The sequence below is a fragment of the Haliaeetus albicilla genome, chromosome 4 (genome assembly GCF_947461875.1).
Source record: "Haliaeetus albicilla chromosome 4, bHalAlb1.1, whole genome shotgun sequence".
In the NCBI taxonomy this organism is placed as follows: Eukaryota; Metazoa; Chordata; class Aves; order Accipitriformes; family Accipitridae; genus Haliaeetus; species Haliaeetus albicilla.
Window position 1 is genome coordinate 33,169,624 of NC_091486.1, and position 21,600 is coordinate 33,191,223.

A 21,600-nucleotide genomic window follows, 5' to 3' on the forward strand; every position below is an offset into this window, starting at 1 on the left:
CGGGCGGCTTTGTTCGCGGCTGCCCGCGGAGAGCTACCCGCCCCCGGCGCCGCCCAGGCCCGCGGGGCTGCAGCCCCGGCCCCGGCCCCGGCCCCGGCCGCCCCCACCCCCGTACTGCCGCGCCGGTCGGTGATCGAGGGGAAGATGCCGGCGCGGAGGCGGAGGCCGGCGAAGGGGCGGGGGGCCCAGCCCCGCCGCTGAGGCGGCGCGGGGGCGGGGGGCGGCGCGGGCGCCCCTGCGCGGGGAGGCGCTCGCCCCGCCGTGGGCGCGGAGGGGCCGCCGCCGCCACCGGCGGGAGCCGCCTGCCGCAAGGACGGGGTGACTCCGGCCGCCGCCCGGCTCCGCAGCGGCGCGGACGCGGGAGCCGCCCTCCCCCGGAGCCCGCCGCGGGGCGCGGAGCCGCAGTGCGCGCCTCTGCGAGGTGAGTGGGCGCCGCCGCGGGCGCGGGGCCGCCCGGTGCCGGCGGGAGCCGCCCGCGGGGGCGAGGGACGTGGCCGAGCCCGAGGGGCAGCCGGGGGCGGCGGCGGCGGCGGCGGCTGCCCGGGGGGGACCGGGCCGCGGCGGGGCCGCGCTCCGCGGCAGGTGCGGCCCCCCCCGGCCGCCGCCCGGCGTACCCCCGGGGCTCGGGGCGGGCCCGGCGCCGGGCGGGCCGGGCCGGGCCGGGGCGCCCGCAGCCCCGGCGCCGGGCTCCGCTCCCTGGCTCCAGCGCCCGCCTCGCACTGCCCCGTCATGCGGGCGGCTGGGGCGGCGGGCTGCCGCGGAGCCCCGCGGGGCTCCCTCTGGCTTCGTGCGGATCGCCTTCGGGCTATTTAATTATAACTCGTTTCCTGCCCGGGGAACGCATCCAGCACTTGGTGCGCCGCGTTCGTCTCCTCCGCTCTTTCTCCTCTCGCCATTTACTGTCTGTATTTATTTATTATTTGTGCATAAGGCAAGGCTGTTCTCCGGATTGGATAGAGCGGTGTCCGCGGTGGGGAAGAAAGATCACTGCAGATTTCAAGCACCTTGTGTTCAAAACTGCGGTCTAACGTGTGCACGAAATCTTGGGTGCACAAAATACAGCACAATGACAGTGGCGGAAAAACAGGCATTCTGTGGATTGTTTGTTCATGTGGAGATCTCTTTTTTTCATTAGTACACTTGGTTCTTTTCTCTTAACCTTTTCTGTGCCCATCACTACAAAGCATGAGGGTATTAAAAAAAAAATCTTTTTTGGGCTGTATGATGTCAAAATACACGGAGTGTGGTGTGTGTAGACAGTAATAGTTACATAATTTATTATCTCTTATTTTGTTGCTGGATCTATGTCAGGAGCATGGAGACAGTATTTATAACCTCTTTTTTTTTTTTTTTTTTTCTTTTCTGGGATGCTGCGTGAGGGAGGGAGTCTTTGCACTACACTACATGGCATTGAAACGTTTGTAAGAGATTCAGCCCTGAATCCCTCCCGCACCCGAAATCCCAGCAGGGCCCTTACCTTTCTTCATAAATGTCCAGGGCTGCTTCCTGTATGCTCAAAAACTTATTTTGTAGATTTTTTTTTCTTCTTCTTTCCCCAACAATTATATTATTTTTTTACTTTTTTAAACAAAGGAAGTCAAACCATTAGAAATATTTCAGTAGTAATTATTCATAGCACTAAGGAACAGAAAGAAATCCATATCATGGATGGATTAAAAAAACTTCTTCCTATGTGCAGGTGAGCAGTTTGCCCAGTTCTTAGACTCCTTTGGAAAAATTTTCCTTATAAGATGATAACTGTATGGTTGCAGCATCAGGCCATAAGGTATGATGTCATTATTAGCATATGAAAGGAACAAACCTAATGCTGCCTTTTGATCACTGCTGGTAGTTCAGGCTCTAAATTTCCAAAAATGTGGATGCTTTCATGTCAGCTGGAGATACCACAGTGGATGTTGGACGCTAGTCCGTGTGTGTCTGTCTTTCTATCCTTATTTATATCTTTTGCTGGAATTTAAACATACCACCTTGTAACAGGCTCTGAGATTGCGTGGAGCTCATATGGTTGACGGGAGACCATTTTTAAAGTTATGCTTAGTAGTAGTTTAACTTCACAGAATTGTAGTTGAAAAGCCCTCCCTCCGCTCATCTGTCCCTATAGCCTTCCGGTGATGCCAGTGCAAACTTGTGGCGTATCTTTCACTCTTGTCAGCACTATGGAATTGGTTTGGCTTGGAGCATTTGCAAGTCTCCCCAAGGACCCTCTGCCTTAAAGACCTATTTACTATCTTTCTATTTATTTTTAAAGTCAATTTAGCTAACGCACATTTCTGTTTGTTTTATGCTTCCAGTGCTTTTTCAAACCTGGTAGAATTCACAGTGTTATGCCTGTAAGAAGCCCTATGATAGTACCGTGGCTGTCAGCCAGAAAAAATATACTGTTTTGTCAGATTTCCTGAGAAGAAATGGAATGAATTTTGTGCTGCCCCCTTTATAAGATTAAAGCCTAACTGAAAAAAAAATTTTTTTTTTTTTTCTTTCTGTGCCAGTATTCTTTAAACTGTAGCTAAAGCTCTGGTATGCTGCAAAATAAGGGGGCTTTCTGTGTATGGGACTCAGTCTGCAGATTACATTCTTGAACAATTAAGCGTAATTCCTCTTCCATTTTTTCTTTTTTAATCCAACTCAGCCTTTTGTTTTTTTCAAAACCTCTGCTTTAGTCAGAAAGAAACAGGATGCTTAGGCTATTGCATTTACTCCATTGGCTAATGTGTACTGATAGGGAGATGGTGACAACACCTATTTGGGTAATGTTACTTAATCATTGAAAATGAAATGTAAATATGTGCTTAAAATTAAGTAGCGTGTTCAAAACCCCTCCTTGAGACCGTATCCATCATTGCTGCCTTTCATAGTATGGGATACTCAGAGTAGCTGAGCCTAATTTTGTTTGATCCTGCTGTCATCATGCATGGCACGGTCATAGCCTTTGTCTTCACATCGTCCGTTGCTGATCTTTTGGTTATATTACAAAGGGGGAGAGGCTGGAGTGAAGTTACTCACCAGTAGGAAGAGTATTAATTTCATTGCCCAACAGATGGAACTGAATTGAACATTTTATGCAGAAGTTCTCCAACCTAAAAGGAAAGAAGATGTACTCTTGCAACCTTGTGAGCCTGCGTTTTGGTACTTTGAAGCTAATGGCAGTATATGAGGTGTTTATCTAATCGTATCGGGGCCCTTTGCAAGATCAGAATGGGATTAACTGTTACTGTTACAAATTATTTTGATATTTGAGTTTCGTATCTGAGAAAAGTTCCACGTCATTTCCACTGAAATTGAAGTAAACAGTGCGTGGCGTATATAGGCAGTGGTATAGGCCCTCTGTGATGTTCCTCTGTGGCAGCTTGTTTGTGATCAGTTGGAATATCAGTGATATTGAAGAAAAGGTTGAAAATGCACATTTCTCTGGCAGTAAGGTCAACAATGGTGATAAAGCTTTGTGTAGCATGGACACATGTTACAAGGGCACTTCTTCATGGGGTGAGATGCCAAGTAGGATGTGATCCTAAAATATTGTAGTGCTTGTAGAATAGTTCAAGTAACACTTTTTAAAAAATGTTTTTTACAGAAATGTAGACATCAGTGCTTGAAACCTGTGTCTTCTCTTAAAACTGATTGCATACTTGGTGAAAGTAGCACAGTAGTTGCATGCTCTCTTCTGAGCGTCTTGATAAAACTTCTGAGTAGTCGTGTTAAAAGACTGCAGTCAGATTGTGAATTCTCATTGGAAGCGCAAGCCCTGGACTGTTAGTTTGAGATGTAGTGGATTTTGAGGCAAATGGCTAGTCGTAGCCTTCATATCTCTCTGTCTTCTTTGTGGAGAGCTGTTCCTTCTTCTCATGATACCCTGTCGTGGTTTCAGCCCAGCCGGTAACAAAGGACCACGCGGCCGCTCGCTCACTCCTCCCGCCCCCCTCCGGTGGGATGGGGGGAAGACGGAGGAGAGGAAAAAAAAAACCAAACCTGGAACCTCGAGGGTTGAGATAAAGGCAGTTTACTGGAACAACACAAAGAAATTGCAACAACAACAACGGTACTAATGAAAAAGTATACAAAAAGAGTGATGCACAGTGCAACTGCTCACCACCCGGGACCCGACGCTCTGCCACTTCCCCCACCGAAAAGAAGAGCCCACCCCCCGGCCCGCTCCCCCTTTATATACTGAGCATGATGTCACATGGTATGGAATAGCTCCTTGGCCAGTTCAGGTCAGCTGCCCCGGCTATGCCCCCCACCTCCCAGGTTCCTGTAAAAATTAACTCTATCCCAGCTGAACCCAGGACATTATCCACCCCTTATTCTATACCATCTACATCATGCCCAGATCTTACATTTTCCAATCGACCACTACCACTTCCTTGTCTTATATATATATAAGTATATGGACTTGCGTCCGTCCCCGTCGCCCCCCCCGCACACACACACACAAGCAAATGGTATTCCTTTAGCGTATGGGCTATTCCTCTAATGTGTCCATTGATTTTATTTAGTCCATGACTTTGGGGCTCCATCTGTTGTAACAGTTCTTCAGGATAAGAGAGATGGTGTGAGATGGTGGGTTGTTGTATGCTGCCTCTGGAACTTGTGGCTAGTACATTGGTGCAACTCACGCCCTTGTTCTGCAGGTCGAGGATGTTGATCTTGAGGAAATTGCTGGGTGTCAGTTCAAGTTCTGTCGCTGTTGTACTTGGCTTAGTTTCAAAGTCCATCCCGCAGTCATTTGGGTAATTCTTACAGTAATACCCTTGATATGGCATATAGACACTATAGATACAATGACATGCATTGGCAGGGTATTTAGCAGTTAGGTATCATACAGCCCAATTCACTGGCTATTCTCTCCCAAAATCAAATCTCCCTGAGGTACACATCGAACTTCCCCATCCTTCTGCATCACCCACCAGGTGTACCCAGGTCCCTGAGCAAAAACAACCCCTTGAATGGGTTTGCCTCTGCTTGAGGGAGGACTAACCCAGACTGTCTTTCCTAACATACTCCTCATGCGCACTACAGGGACTTTATCGCCTTCTACAGTATGTGGAAGTCTTGGTTGGGCGGGGCCAGCCCGATTGGCGGATCCTCTAGTATTAACTAACCAGGTGGCTTTTGTTAAATGTGTATCCCAATGTTTGAAAGTCCCACCCCCCATTGCTCTCAATGTAGTTTTCAGCAGTCCGTTGTATCGTTCGATTTTTCCGGAGGCCGGTGCGTGATAAGGGATGTGATATACCCACTCAATGCCGTGTTCTTTGGCCCAGGTATCTACGAGGTTGTTTCGGAAGTGAGTCCCGTTGTCCGACTCGATTCTTTCTGGGGTGCCATGTTGCCATAAAATTTTCTCTTCAAGGCCCAGAATAGTGTTCTGGGCAGTGGCATGGGACACAGGGTATGTTTCCAGCCATCCAGTGGTTGCTTCCACCATTGTAAGCACATGGCACTTGCCTTGGCGTGTTCGTGGGAGTGTGATATAGTCAATCTGCCAGGCCTCCCACTGTTTATATTTCAGCCATCGCCCCCCATGTGACAGGGGTTTTTGCCGCTTGGCTTGCTTAATTGCGGCACATGTTTCACATTCGTGGATGACCTGTGCGATAGTGTCCATGGTCAAGTCCACCCCTCGATCTCGAGCCCATCTATATGTTGCATCTCTCCCCTGATGGCCTGAGGTATCGTGGGCCCACCGAGCCATAAATAGCTCACCCCTACGTTGCCAGTCCAGGTCCACCTGAGATACTTCAATCTTGGCGGCCTGATCTGCCTGCTGATTGTTTTGATGTTCTTCAGTGGCCCGACTCTTGGGTACATGAGCATCTACATGACGTACTTTTACCACTAGCTTCTCTATCCGAACAGCGATATCTTGCCACAGTGCGGCAGCCCAAATGGGTTTACCTCTGCGTTGCCAGTTGCCCTTCTTCCATTGCTGTAGCCACCCCCATAGGGCATTTGCCACCATCCATGAGTCAGTATAGAGATAGAGCACTGGCCACTTTTCTCTTTCAGCAATATCTAATGCTAGCTGGATGGCTTTCACCTCCGCAAACTGACTCGATTCACCTTCTCCTTCAGCAGTTTCTGCAACTAGTCGTGTAGGACTCCATACAGCAGCCTTCCACCTCCGATGTTTTCCCACGATGCGACAGGACCCATCAGTGAACAGGGCATATTGCCTCTCATTTTCTGGCAGTTTATTATACAGCGGGGCCTCTTCAGCCCGTGTCACCTCCTCCTCTGGCAACATTCCAAAGTCTTTGTCTTCTGGCCAGTCCGTGATCACTTCTAAAATTCCTGGGCGACTGGGGTTTCCTATGCGAGCCCGTTGTGTGATCAGTGCAATCCACTTACTCCACGTGGCATCAGTCGCGTGATGTGTAGAGGAAACTTTCCCTTTGAACATCCAGCCCAGCACTGGCAGTCGGGGTGCTAAGAAGAGCTGTGTTTCAGTACCAACCACTTCTGAAGCGGCTCGAACTCCTTCATATGCTGCCAATATCTCTTTTTCAGTTGGAGTATAGCGAGCCTCGGATCCTCGATATCCCCGACTCCAAAACCCCAGGGGTCGGCCTCGGGTCTCTCCAGGTGCTTTCTGCCAAAGGCTCCAGGTAGGGCCATTCTCCCCAGCTGCAGTGTAGAGCACATTTTTAACATCTGGTCCTGTCCGGACTGGCCCAAGAGCTACTGCATGAACAATCTCCCGCTTAATTTGTTCAAAGGCTTGTCGTTGCTCAGGCCCCCATTTAAAATCGTTCTTCTTCCGGGTAACTTGGTAGAGAGGACTTACAATTTGACTGTAATTTGGAATATGCATTCTCCAAAAGCCCACAACACCTAAGAAAGCCTGTGTTTCCTTTTTATTAGTCGGTGAGGACATAGCTGCTATTTTGTTGATCACGTCCGCAGGGATCTGACGACGCCCGTCTTGCCATTTTACTCCTAAGAACTGGATTTCCTGCGCAGGTCCCTTGACCTTACTTTCTTTTATGGCAAAGCCAGCCTTCAAAAGGATTTGGATTATTTTCTTCCCTTTCTCAAAAACTTCTTCTGCCGTGCTGCCCCATATGATGATGTCATCAATATATTGCAGGTGCTCTGGAGCTTCACCTTTTTCTAGTGCAGTCTGGATCAGTCCATGGCAAATAGTGGGGCTGTGTTTCCACCCCTGGGGCAGTCGATTCCAGGTGTACTGGACACCCCTCCAAGTGAAAGCAAACTGTGGCCTGCACTCCGCTGCCAAAGGAATGGAGAAAAATGCATTAGCAATGTCAATTGTGGCATACCACTTAGCTGTCTTTGATTCCAGTTCATACTGAAGCTCTAACATATCTGGCACAGCAGCGCTCAGCGGTGGCGTGACTTCATTCAGCCCACGATAATCTACTGTTAGTCTCCAATCCCCATTAGATTTCCGCACGGGCCATATGGGACTATTAAAGGGTGAGTGAGTCTTGCTGATCACTCCTTGGCTCTCCAATTGGCAAATCAGCTTATGGATGGGGATCAGGGAGTCTCGGTTGGTGCGATATTGCCGCCGGTGCACCGTCGTGGTAGCAATTGGCACCTGTTGTTCTTCAACCTTCAGCAACCCCACAACCGAAGGGTCCTGGGAGAGACCAGGCAGGGTAGACAGCTGTTCAATCTCCTCCGTCTCCAATGCAGCTATACCAAAGGCCCAACGGTACCCTTTTGGGTCCTTGAAATACCCCCTTCTGAGATAATCTATACCAAGGATGCACGGGGCCTCTGGGCCAGTTGCAATGGGGTGTTTATGCCACTCATTCCCGGTTAGACTCATTTCGGCTTCCAATACGGTTAGCTCTTGGGATCCCCCTGTCACACCAGAGATACAGATGGGTTCTGCCCCTTTGTAACTTGATGGCATTAGGGTACATTGTGCACCAGTGTCTACTAGAGCCTTATATTCCTGTGGGTCTGACGTGCCAGGCCATCGAATCCACACTGTCCAGTAGACTCGGTTGTCCCTCTCCTCCACCTGGCTGGAGGCAGGGCCCCTCTAATCCTGGTTAGAATATCTGTTACCCACTTTTTGCACATGTGAATCAGAAGTCCCTTCAAGAGGATCAGAAATGAGATCGGCCCATCTACTGCGCCCGGGGGACTGCTCACGGGAAACTGGAGCAGCAGTTTTCCAAGAAGAATCTTCTTTTCTGGTTGCTTTTTCTCGCAACTCCCGTACCCGTGAATCCAAGACTGAGGTAGGTTTTCCATCCCACTTCCTCATGTCCTCTCCATGGTCACGCAGGTAAAACCACAGGTTAGCCCGTCGTGTGTACTTTCTCTCTCCTCTCTCTTGGGCAGAGGAACGCTTACTCCCAATAACTGCAATGCGGGCCTGTACAGGTGAGGAGGAGGACATATCTACTTTGAATTGCTGGAACTCTCGGGACAATTCCTCTACAGCTGAGACACAGGCCCGTAGGGAGGAAGAGAGACTTCCTTCATATTGCCGGAGTTGGACAGCCAATTCATCCACCGTTTGTCCATAGCCTTCTTTCCAGGACATTACTGCCAATGAGTTGGCATAGGTTGGTGGTGCACTTCGTAGAAACTTCCGCCACATCGGTTGTGTGCATTGGACTTCATCTGGATCTGTGGGTGACTGCGCATTTTCTGGATCATTATAAATCACCTCCAGCACGGCTAATTCCCTCAGGTACTGGATACCTCTCTCCATGGTGGTCCACTTGCCTTGGTGACATGTAACTTCATCCCTGAAAGGGTATCTTTCCTTTACACCTAACAGAAGTCGCCTCCAGAGGCTGAGGACTTGTGTTTTTCTCCCAATCGCCTTGTCGATACCCCCTTCTCTAGACAGAGATCCCAACTGCTTGGCTTCCTTACCCTCTAATTCCACACTACTAGCCCCATTATCCCAGCATCGGAGCAGCCAGGTAACAATGTGCTCACCTGGGTGGCGGCTAAAATCTTTTCGCATGTCACGCAACTCACTCAGGGATAGAGATCGGGTAATTATTTCAGGTTCTGCCTCTTCCTCCTGTTCTCGCGATGACCCTGGTTCATCTTCATCTCTCACTGAGCGAACTGATTTCTTTGTGTGTTTCTTTTTCTGTACAGGGGCAACTGATACTGGCACAGGTTGGTTCTCTGGTTTAGTGGCAGTATCTGTCACCGGGGTAGGGGCAGCCATGGTGCCTGTTGTCGTGGTAGGGGCGGCCACGGTGCATGTTGTCGGGGTTGGGGCAGCCACGGTGCATGTTGTCGGGGTTGGGGCAGCCACGGTGCATGTTGTCTTGTTTTCCATCTTTTCCCCCTTTTCCCCCTGGGGGTGCTGCATAGTATCAAGCAGGGTTTGGTAGATACCGGCCAGGGCCCAGCACAGTGTAGTGAGTTGTGTGTCTCTGGGATAGCCACAGCATTTTCCTTTCAAAAATTCTATCACTTCATGAGGGTTCTGCAGTTGTTCGGGAGTGAACTTCCAAGTCACTGGAGGTGAGAAGTTCTCTAGATACCTGCCCACCTCCTCCCACACGCCGTGCCACCCATGAATATCCAGCTTTGGGACAGATCTCTGGGTGGTACTCTTAAAGAGCCTCTTTGTAGCCCTAGACAAGACCTGAAACATAGTCAGGAGGCATAGCACTAACAGCACACAGGCTTGCGCATCCCAAGGATATTCAAAATTCTCGAAAACTGTTGTAATTAGTTGGAAAGAGAAAAAGGGAGGGGAACGGATGGGGGGAAGTATCCCCCCCTGACTTCCCCATGGGTTGGGTGTAATTACCAATAAAATCCGACAGAAGGTGCCCAAAGTCTGGAAATGATATCACTGCCTCATACAGATAACAGCTTAACCTCATGACCAGTGATGTAATCATTTCACAAGTCGACATTGCCCAGTACAGCAAAATGATAATCCCAATCACTCTCCCAGAGATGAGATACGCAACTACAGGCAATACATAAAGCATATAAGAACTTACAAAACGCCACCATGTAAACAGCTGAATCAACATTGTGACTAACATCTATTTATCTAGTATAAGAAATGCGTATGACAAATTTGTTTCAACACGCTCTGGCCAGATCTGTCGTTATCTCAACCCTTCGTGCCCCACGTTGGGCGCCAAAAAGGACTGTCGTGGTTTCAGCCCAGCCGGTAACAAAGGACCACGCGGCCGCTCGCTCACTCCTCCCGCCCCCCTCCGGTGGGATGGGGGGAAGACGGAGGAGAGGAAAAAAAAAACCAAACCTGGAACCTCGAGGGTTGAGATAAAGGCAGTTTACTGGAACAACACAAAGAAATTGCAACAACAACAACGGTACTAATGAAAAAGTATACAAAAAGAGTGATGCACAGTGCAACTGCTCACCACCCGGGACCCGACGCTCTGCCACTTCCCCCACCGAAAAGAAGAGCCCACCCCCCGGCCCGCTCCCCCTTTATATACTGAGCATGATGTCACATGGTATGGAATAGCTCCTTGGCCAGTTCAGGTCAGCTGCCCCGGCTATGCCCCCCACCTCCCAGGTTCCTGTAAAAATTAACTCTATCCCAGCTGAACCCAGGACATACCCTGTCATACTGGGGAGAAAATTAAAAGTGACTGACGCTAAATCTGGTTTGGATGTAGACGGTTATGACGACTATCTTGATTGTGCCAGTATTTTGTGTAATGTTATATTTACACAGTTTTGTGTAACAACGGTATTTTTTTATGACTGGGGAGGACTGATATGCTGATACCGGTTGCTTGATGGACAATAATACTTGTATTTCGTAATTTGTTTAGTAAATTTGCCCTGAAATATGCAGTTTTGAAAAAATAGATAATGATTACATTTGAAAGATAGTTTTGAAGGATGAAAAGAAAATTTTGAAAGAGGATCTTTTCTTTGAAGTGTAGTCGTCAACCTTTCTGTGTGGCACAGTTGCAGCTTGTGTGTGTTCTGGAGAAGCAGCAATAATTGAAATGACTTTGAAATTGAAATGTGAATCTAGCATTATTTGTCCAAAAGGCCCAATTAGTACAGTCAAGCCAAACTTTACGGTTGAAGTAGTGCACTATTTGTCCTTTAGAAGTAAAGAAGTAACCAAAAGTGGATGATTGATGGGTCGGCTGAACTTTTGGGGGGCTTAAGGAGTCATTGTGACATGATTAATAGTTTGCGTTTTTGTTCTTTGTATTAGCATTGGAAGTGAAAAAAATCTTGCAAATAATAGGCTGTTGAAATAAAAAAAATACTGTTGAGCTGGTGTTTCTTGGTGCTGGTGTACAACAAATCATGAGATCAGCAGACAAACTGGGGAGTTGTTCAGATAGTGCTTTGGTTCAGATTTCTTAAGGTGCGTGCCTCTTAATTTGTGAAGCTGTATATGCACATACATAATTTGACTTGTGGACTTTTAGTCATAAAAACTTTAATAACATTGTCAATATGCCTATATGCCTTGTATTGACTACCAGAGAAAGATATTAAGTAAAAAAGGTTAACATTTCAATAATAAGCCCACCTAAATATTGCATGGAGGACAGTCAAAAGTGTTTTGTTAAGTGCTATGGTGGCCAGGATCCATTGGCTAGGATCCACTTGAAAAATCAGATTAAATGTTTCTGTGCTTGACAAATACAATGTCATTAGTTTAAAAATTCCCTGAAGGCTAGTGTTGTAATTAGATGAGACCAAAGCATGCAACAGTAAAATTAATTTTCTTCCAGGAACATCTTTAACATCCAGCAGCATCTTTAAAAAAACAAAACAAAACATTGGCTGATCCTTGTCGGACAGAGTAACCACAGTAAGAAAGAAGAGTTTGCCAGGAATGGATGTGACAGCTGAAGCCACAGCACCTCGTGGTGAGTGGAGTGGGTCAGCCGCAGCCTGGTGTGAAGCAGTGAGGTGTGTGAGGATCCTGCTCAAAAGTGATCATTCACTAGGTGTCCCATATCAAGGGCTTCGCTAAATTGGATGTTACAGATGCTGAGTACTGGGAAAATAGCAGTAAAAAATTACAAACCCAGCAACTCCCTTTGGATCCTGGTTGTCACAAAAGGGCATATGCCCATCTTTGTGCGATTCCTTAACTCTGCTCTCTCAAGAGCATGCGAGCTTCATACTGCTAGCCTACAATGTCCCAGCTTCAAAAGGCGTGCTTGTTAAGCTGTGTGTTTTCTTTATTTAAGATGCATTTTGAAAACAGCTGATCTGCCTGGCTGATCTTGTTATTCTTCTGCTAGATTACTGATTTGAATCTGTTTTGAGCTGGCAGTTTGATAAAAGGGTTATTTCTCCCACTAGAAATAACACAGTAGAGACTGTAAACTTACAGTCTCTTTAAAACGTAGCCATAGCTACATAAAAAACATAAGTTATGCTTCTTGATTCACTGCTCTAATAAAAATGTCTACATTGTCTTCATGAATATAAATATTGTTGTAAAGGAAATAATTTCCCAAATATTTGTATTGCATAGGAAAATAGGAAAATTATGAATGCAACTGTGGTGGGCTCTCGGAGGCTTGCAAAACTTTCATTGGGGTCAGTAAGGCTATGGCTGTACCTGCTGTCTAAGCTGGCTTAGAGCCTGAACTTGAATGCTGTCCCAGGGTTGTGGCACTGTTTAATTGTTAGTGGACTCCTTGGCATGCTTTTGGCCAGTGTCAGCAGCCCAAACGAGGCACGGCTCGGGGAAAGCCATGGACCAGGGACCATCCCAAAATGGACTAGGGATAAGACAGCCCCGTTTTGTGAGAAAAGAGCATGTAGCATGTGTGCTGTACTTCATGGCTTCAGCACCTGTTTCCTGGCCTGTTCTGCATACGAGTGCAGATGCTGCTGCATGTTTTTAGATAAGAAAAAGCTCTGATTGCATGCTGTTTACCTAGAGAAAAACAAGAAGCCAGTGTCATTTATGAGAAAGTGACACTTAAGAAAGTTTATTGCATATTGTTGTTTCATATTTCTGTGTCTGTATAAAAAACCCCAAACATAGACACAGACATTATTTCATATAACAACTAGCTTCTTAAGTTTTGAGTAATGCTGTGTTGAGTGATGTCCAGATCTTCCCAAAATGCTGTTAGGTTCTTGTAAGCACGTGTAGCAAAATATCAGAACTAGAATAAATGTCAGAGTTAATGGCTGCATGAACTTACATGGTGTTTTTGTCTCAAATGTTCACCTAATGATCTCCGAGTGTGTAGATATGACACCACTTCTTTGTTTCATTTCCTAAAAGGTGGTTTGACTTTCTTAGAATGAAATAACTTCCAGCAAAATATAGCTTAGACCTAGCTCAATGTTTATAAACACATTCTATTAACTTGATTATGTGTGTGTATTATGAACTTGCTTGGAACTTGGATAAGTATGTGTTATGTTGGGCTGTTAAGTGTGACAGGTTGATATTTTTCGTAATGAAACTCTTGGTTAAAGTAGAGAGCCACTGTAAACACCGTGATGCTGGTGCTCAGCAGTTGTAAATTGTCATGCTCCTTAATGTTCCACAGAATTCTGACAATTTCTACTACTTGCGTTAGTTTCGGTGTCACACGTTTAGTTACATTGAACAGTTTAGATGTGTTTTTGTTTCTGATACCAAAGATGTAAACTTTTTTTTTGAGAGAGGGAAGGGTTTTTTTTTCTCTCCTTAGGCATTGTGTGAAACATACCGAATATTTTGGAGGGTTGATTTCTAGAGTTGATTTATGCATACCGTTATAATAAATAGGTAAATAAAGTCAAATTGTCAGACTTGACGTTCCAAGAGGTGTACTAATCACTGGTTCAAAATTTTACCCTTATTTTCCTTAATTGGATTTGGGTGGGTGTTTTTTGTTTGTTTACTGTATTGATGTGGGTGTTGTGTTAATTTTGCCTTGTGATCTTGAAAATACTCATTTCCAATGAGATCCTTTGTCTTTTAAAAACTGACTCACTGTTTTGGAAGAAATCTTTGCCTTTATGTTAAGCTGTTTCATTTCCTCTGAATACTGATATTGATACTGACTGTGTGCAAAGGCATAGACTTAAGGACTGGATTTCTAGCTAAGGTAGGTTGATAGGTGAAAGGCTTTGGCTTAGATACACTACAAAGAACTCTGGTTTTGACTTATGTTGAACTTGACATGTTTGTCTCATCATGATAGGATAAATCACTAACTAACTGAAAAATGAACTGCCAAGGCTCTAAGAACATGAAGTCAGGACGTTTTTAAAGCTTGGTTATGCTTATCTCGGTTTGTAAAGAGTTTGAGGTACTATAGATACAAGAAGTATGCTCAGCATCTCTTGGCGTAAGCTTCATCAGTTGTCAGTTAGCTGTACGGAGACAGCCTTTTATTAAGGAAAAAAAAAAGCTAAGAAGTTTGTTTCTTGCTTATGTAGATAAATTTATTTCTATTACATTTCTTGATTATAAGTGGGTGGGGTAAATAAAGTCAATATAAGGAGGACTAATGCATGTATTTAATTTTTCTTTTTATTTTAATGGGAAAACTATCATGTGTTGGCATGAAAGAAACTTTTGTTTTAATCTTAAGGCTTTTTTTTCCTTACTGTAATTTGGTCATTCCTACACTGCTGCTTTTTTTAAGTGACACAGTCCATTTTGAATCTGTTCATAGAAGAAAATGTAAGCCTCACGTCTTGTGCATGTCCCTGTGTCTCCTTTCCAAGGTTTGTGTTATTACTGTCACCATGTAAGTGCTTTTCTTTCCAATGCCTGGAGAAAAATCCACCCAAACGAATGGGGGACCACTGGGGGGGAACAAAACACAAGCATTGACAAACCTCAAGTACTCACTCTGGAAAAATAGAAATACTTTTCCTCAAATCTTTCTTCTGTGTAATTTCAGTTTTTTTGGTGAGGCTCTAATACATGGAAACTTTTCTGACAGATTAATGTGATTTTTAAATTAATGACATCCCTTTATTAATGCATAAGGCAGTGTTGGCTATCTGTATATTAAAGACTTTGTTAACTAAAATATGCATTGATTAACCACATGTGAAACATTTTTAAACAGAATAGAAACAATCTTCCTAAGTATTGATGACGAGTTCAGTCTTCCAAATGCTTCAGAAATACGAGAAGCCTGAAACAAGTCATATATCCGAACTTCACTTCCAAAGGAAAAACATGTTGACTTAGTGTCTGAGCTGATTGTCATTTGGAAAACAAAAAGCAGTATTGAAAGAGTAAAGGATTTAGCCTTCTACTGAATATGCTTCATGACTTGTAATGTAGGCTATGTCAGCTGCAAGCAAGCCGTATTTGTCAAATAATTATTTTGATCTTGGTTTACAACCCTAACATAAATTGATTATTGTTTACTCATGTAAGTAGCCCCACAAAAAATCAATATCGTAACCATTCCTTGTTAGTATGGAAACGGTTGTGAAGTCCCTCCCTGCCCCTGCAGTCTTGACAGCAGCGGGGGCAGGATGATGAGGATTCATACAGTATCACAACAGATTCTGATCATGTGTCTTCTTGCTTTCGTGGATGGCTTATCCTTTTGCTCCTCCTCTATCCAAAATACATTTAAATCTAAGACTCATTCATTACCTCTTGGGAAACCGGTAATGAAATCTTTTACTTTCAGATTGACAACCTAAGTCCAGTGTGGATTGTCGAAGCCTCAAAATTGTGTCTTCTAAGGGAGGAGAAATTAAGGGAAGTTTTGCATCCTGTGGAGAAAAAAAGAGTCTTCTCAACCGAGTTCCGTACTAAATGATTCGAATACAGGAAGCTGGTCTTGTGTGTAATACTATTGTTATTTTTTGAATGTTTTCAAACTTACTGAGGTTTCCTGGAAAATGAAACACTTGTAGGCCTGATTCCACCTAATGTAAATGGGCATAACACTTAATTGGGCTACTGTGATTTATACTTCTTAAATTAGGCCAAGTACAGTTTAAATTAAGTGGATTAACAGAATGTAATCTGATTTGATTGGTGTATCTGATCAGTTTTTCCTTTGATCTGTGCAATGTACTAAGAAACTAGTATAAAATTTAGTGAGAGGTAGTTTACTAAAGAAAAATACCATAAGTGTTGCATGATACATTCACATTTCCTGTATATGGGGAAAAAGTTTTCTTGTATGAATATTCTACTTTCCCAGTTACTCACTGTGTATCTGTATTACTGCACATAGTCTCTCATCTTTGTGAAACCTCAAATAGTTCAGTGTAACAACTCAATTGAAGACATTTTATCTCATTAAAGTGTAAATGTAGGTAATCATACTTTGCATTGTTGTAGCTCTTCACTTAAAAGTTCATTTCTTCTTGTTATTAGTTACCTGGAATTAAAAATAGTCCATACATGATCTCTAGAGCATGAATATTCCAAGCTGTAGTTAGGTGCTATAGCCACATTTTCATCTGCAGGTGATATTTTACTTATCTATAGTTTGTGTTAAATAGCATGGCTAGAAATCTTACTGAGGTGAACAGAATGTCACCTGTTTTACAGTTAGCAGGAACTGAATGTGTAAGAGTACAAACTAGGGTTTTTTGGTTTTTTTTTTTGACAGAAATGTAGAGTAGATTTAAGTATTTATCCATTATTCATACATGGAAAGGACCCAAGGAATAAAGAGTTACAAGTGTTTATAGTGCTGTTCCTCTCGGACCATGTGGGAAAAATTTTTGTATAGGCAATTGTGGTGGGAAGAATGAGTCGGACTCTGAACTATGCCATAGGTGTGCCATTCTGGCACAATGCAGTTAGCAAAGCCCAGGATTAATGCTGAAAGAACTGAGGGATAAAATGCTCTTGGTTGTAAGGATTCAGCTCTGGAACAGTCTTCCAAATCAGATCAGTGAAATCTGAACTCCTACAAATGCTTCCAGACTTCTGGTTTTGAGAAGGCCCTTTCATGACAAGTCATGTCTCAATGTGAAAAGCTTCCTCTTGCCACTCTTACCTCACTTTCAAAAAGCATGTAATAAAAAATGCTATCCTAAACAGTGCTTTTGTTTCTTAAATGTGACAACCTCCATTAAGTCTGTTAAGGACTTCAATATTGCTTTTAATTTACGAACACTGTAATATTGGTCTTGGTGGTGGTGTAAAACCCAAAGACTAGAGCATACATCCTCCTGTTTGCTGTTGAAATTTAGGATAGGAAAGTAATGCATCCCCAAAACACTATCAAGCTTCATAAGCATCATACCTTCATAGAAGTAATGTTCTATAAAGAGTTATACCTGACTTACCCTCCAATTCTTGAGTGATAGTTCAACCGTTATGGAATTGATTATTTTAAATTCAACTTGCTTATTGTAAGAGTCCAAGTGATTTTATGTAATATCAGATCATGAGATTATTTTCCCCCTAATTATCATTAGTGTGTGTTTAATGTGGCTTTTTAATTACAAAACCACAGAACTTTAATCAATTTAACCACAGAAAGAGAACAGTTTGAGTTTTAAGTATATATATACACTGAAATGTCATTTACCCATTATCTTCAAATTATTCTTTTGATTCCTTTCTTTGAAGTTTTCCTATCTTACACTGTATGTCCCAAAGCACTTTCTCTTCTGATTTCCTTCCTTCACCAATTTTTCTCTCTCTATTAGTTTTGTCTTCAGGCATCTCTGCAGTTCTCTCATCATTCTCATCCTTCCCCAGACCTCCTGTAATTCTGGATTTCTGCAGTTCTCTGCATACACATTCATTCTCATGGTCTTGGTCATCCTTTTCTTTCTCGTCCTTTCTGGTTTAGTAAGAATGGGAGCCTGGAGAGTGAGGTGAAGTTTGATTATCGTTGTGTAGGGTAATAGAAAAATGTTTTTTAAAAGGATAAATTCTAGCTAGAGACAGGCATGCTGGCCAGCCATGGGACTGGCAAAATGTGAATTGGAAGGAGGGTTGTGCCCAGAAAACAGGGGATGTGATTAGGATTCAGCTCCTTCTCCCCTCTGCCTGGTGTGTAGCAGGAGCCTTGGGTCACCTTTTTTATCAGTTGCTGAACTCTGCCAGTGTTATAACTTTTCTTAAAGATACTGCATCTGAGAGACTGAAAGTCCTTGATGTCAAATTTTTTCCCATGTGTCAGGAAAGGGTGGCACATACTAGCTTTTGCTTTCACCTCCAACAGCTCTGATGCATTGGCAATAAGGAGGAATGTTCACTTGAGATTTTCTCCTGTCTTCCTTAATGGAAGAGAGGGATGCTGTCTTCCAAAATATGCAACAAGGCAAATGGAGCAAGGAATGATTGGGATCAATCTGCAAACTCATTTGCTGCAGGTATGCATATGTCTTTTATCAGTTGGAGTGAATTTTACTGTTTTTTTTTTTTCATAGAACTTAGCCATAAAAGGTTAAGGTTAGTACACAGAATTTTTTTTTAGTCTCTTCAAAAAATTAAAAATACAGTGGTATGCCCACACACAGAATATTAATTTTAGGTTAAGATTTTTTTAGCAAAATCATGAAATTGTCAGAGCCATTTCTGAGCTGAGAACAAATTTGTAACATTTCTACAGTGTTTTCTGCATACAGTAATTTTCAAGCATCAGTCTAGAAGTGATCCATGATGCTTTATTAGGTTTTGAAAAGTAATTTTATCAGAAGCTAGGAGTGCAAGTAATAAGTAAATATAAGTGATTTATATGTACTTACGCAGACATAAGTGTTGCAGAAATAGTTGCTGCATGTTAGTGGTGCTTCTAAGATTCCTGAATAGTGAAAACCCTTTTCTGTTTCTTTTAGGACAGTGGTGCTTTAATTGCATCTGCTCTTGGAACTCCTTGAGACAGGCAATTATATTTGTTTGAATTACTGGAAAAAGTAATTCCTCTGGCACGTAGATGTCCAGAAACCTTTTGTACTCTGATTTGCTTTGTTAGCTTTGAATATTGTGATTAGCATCAACACTTAGAAACTCTACATAGGCAACCTCATTGTCGTAACTGATCCTACTGAAATCTGTTTTTGTCTAAAATTCTGAATTTTGGTCCTTTTGGCTTTCATATCTAATGGTCTTGTTGGAGTCGGTTGCTCACAGCGAAGAACTTAAAAAACAGCTGTTTAAGGATTTTCAGTCATTAACTTCTATCAGCTTCCTCTGTTCTTTTGGTCTGCCTGAATTCATATGCTGCACTTTGACTGTGGTTGTCTCCTTTGAGGCACAAAATTGTAGGCCACACTCTTGAATTTCTGTTGTACTTAATGAGAATTTAGCATTGGGTAATGCTTACTGAGCTGCAGCTATGTTTTGCCCTGCAAAATAACATACCAGGTGTATAATTCTTAACAAGAAGATCAGTTAGTAAAATTAGAGTACCCTTTCTTTTTGAAATCTGTGGAGGCAAACAAGCAGTTTTATGGGAGATAAACCACTTTTGCAAAATTAAAGGCACAAGTCACAGTTTCATTGTAAATATTTGATGTAGCTTGATACTTAATACTGTGTTGCTCTACAGTTGTACTCAGTTGCCAGTTAACAGCTTATTTCCGCTGTTATTAACACATGCAGAAGAGAGCTGGGCTCTATGGAAAGAGGAAGAGGAAAAAATGTGCATGTCAAAATGCAATTAAATATTTAGCCATGATTATATTGTCTGGAAGAGACTCTGGGAATTGCATAAGCTATGTGTTGGATGTGTAGCCATGACTAGTTGTACAAACCGGCAGTATACAACTGTAAAAGTGCACTATGATGGAAGGCAGGTTAACCTGTATAAATGCAGTGCATTTCAGCATGCAATGTGAGACACACAAAGTGAAAAAAAGATTAAATAAAAGAAGGAAATGCCAGAACACTAGCACTGATGTAGTTACTGGGTGAATTTCCTGGTGCCATTATCACGGACTGTGTTTCATTTCTGGTTGTTTTTTTCCCCCTACTGTCATCGAAGTAGCTGCAAAATATCAAATTAAACAGGTTTTATTAAACCTGCCTGACTGCTGTTTTTTATATGGTTACTGCTACTATTTTCTTCCCATTTTCTTTCTTTTCCACTATTGATCTGTGAGGAAGAAATGACTCTGGATTGTCTTTACAGTTAAAATACGTTCATACAAGTACAGGCAGTCAGGAGCATTTTTAGGGAAATCACTGATTCACATTGGAACTGTCTACCCATCACTTGAAATACTATAGTTGCCCATGTGCATGCTCCTTATGCTTTCCAAATGCTAAGTAAAAGGGTTCTTTTAAACCACTGTAAGCATCTTTTTAAAAACAAACAAAAACACACCAACCCCCCCCCCAAAAAAAAAAACCAACCCAAACAACCCACAAACGAAACACAAAAACCAAGAGGTAAGTTGCATTGCATTGCACTGCATTCTGAATGTGATCCAAGATGGACTTGCTGTGGTTTGGTACAGTAAAATTCCACCTTCTGAAGTGGCTTTTCTGCTTTTCATCCTTCCCTTTGAGAGCTGTGAGTGTCCAGCTGACAGTGGAGATCTTGACAGATTACAGATAGGAAGGAGATCTTTCTCCTGGCACATGTGTGGTCATGGAAAACAGGAACAGGGCCTTGACGTGAAACTTGTGCAGTACAGGGAGTCTGCTGCATGACTCAACTTTGCTTCTGTCACTGATGGTAGAAGAGCTAGCTGATGGGGTGGGGGTGTTTTGCAATATATTTCGGATCTGGGAAATATAAAAATAAATAAAATGAATGGGAGGAAGAGAATTTTGAAAATGTAGTTTAACAAAATGGATTGGATCATGAAGATTAAAGAATACCACATAAAAGCATCAGGGTTATTGAAAAGGCTAGCAATTTAAGTGAAATTAAGTTTGTTGCAAGCCTTAATGAATCCATACATCTTCATTTGTTTTCATTAAAATTTAGGAGTGCAAGCTAACTTTAAAAAAAAAGGTATGTTTTATTGTTTAACTTCTTAGGAAGGTGGAAACTGCCATTATTTTGTTAAGTGGATGGAAAGTTTGTGAGCTTTTGTGGTTCCGAATTCCTCTGAGATAATGTTATCTTGAAATTCTAACAGTACCAGCCCCCTAAATTACAGTGTCTTACCCTGTTCTTCCTATATTCATTAAACAGGAGGGGTAACAGGTTTTGTTCTTTTAGCAGCTGAAGAACATCAGCATCAGAAAAATAGAGGACTCAGCTTGTTCCTCTAGTACAGAGTCCAGGAGATTTTATACTTTATATAGAAGGTTAAAATCACAAAAGTATTTTTTTAAATATACTGTCTAAATCTGTAGGAATTTCAGAATGACTAAAGAAGAATATAGCAGACCTAGATGAAAGATGTTAAAAAGTATGAAATAGCTTTAATGAAACTAAGCTGAGTAGATCTTTTTTATCTTGTAAAAAAAGGCCAGTGAGAAGGATATGTCAGATACATATAGAATTGTGAAAAATACAGAGAAACTGAATATATTTGTTTTTTTTTTTCATTGTTTCAGATAATGTAAAACTAGGAGGCATCTAGCAAAACCATCATGGAACAAGCTCTAAGAAAGCATAATTAGTTCATGCTTGTCATAAAATATCATGGGAGCCAGCTCCAGATACATTCCATGACAGTAGTACTTGGAAATGGCTCAGAGCGGTGCAGGCAAGATCTGGGGGGAATTGGAGGTGGAAGATGGAGCTT

General features: G+C 43.1%; 1 protein-coding gene across 1 annotated transcript in view; it reads left to right on the forward strand.

The window, feature by feature from the left end:
• The first annotated feature begins 236 nt into the window (after positions 1-236).
• Positions 237-21,600, forward strand: part of HECW2 (HECT, C2 and WW domain containing E3 ubiquitin protein ligase 2) — a 178,727-nt gene continuing 157,363 nt past the window's right edge. The window contains exon 1 of the mRNA XM_069781853.1: positions 237-421. The gene's annotated coding sequence lies outside the window, so the exon portion shown is untranslated. The remainder of the gene's footprint in view (positions 422-21,600) is intronic.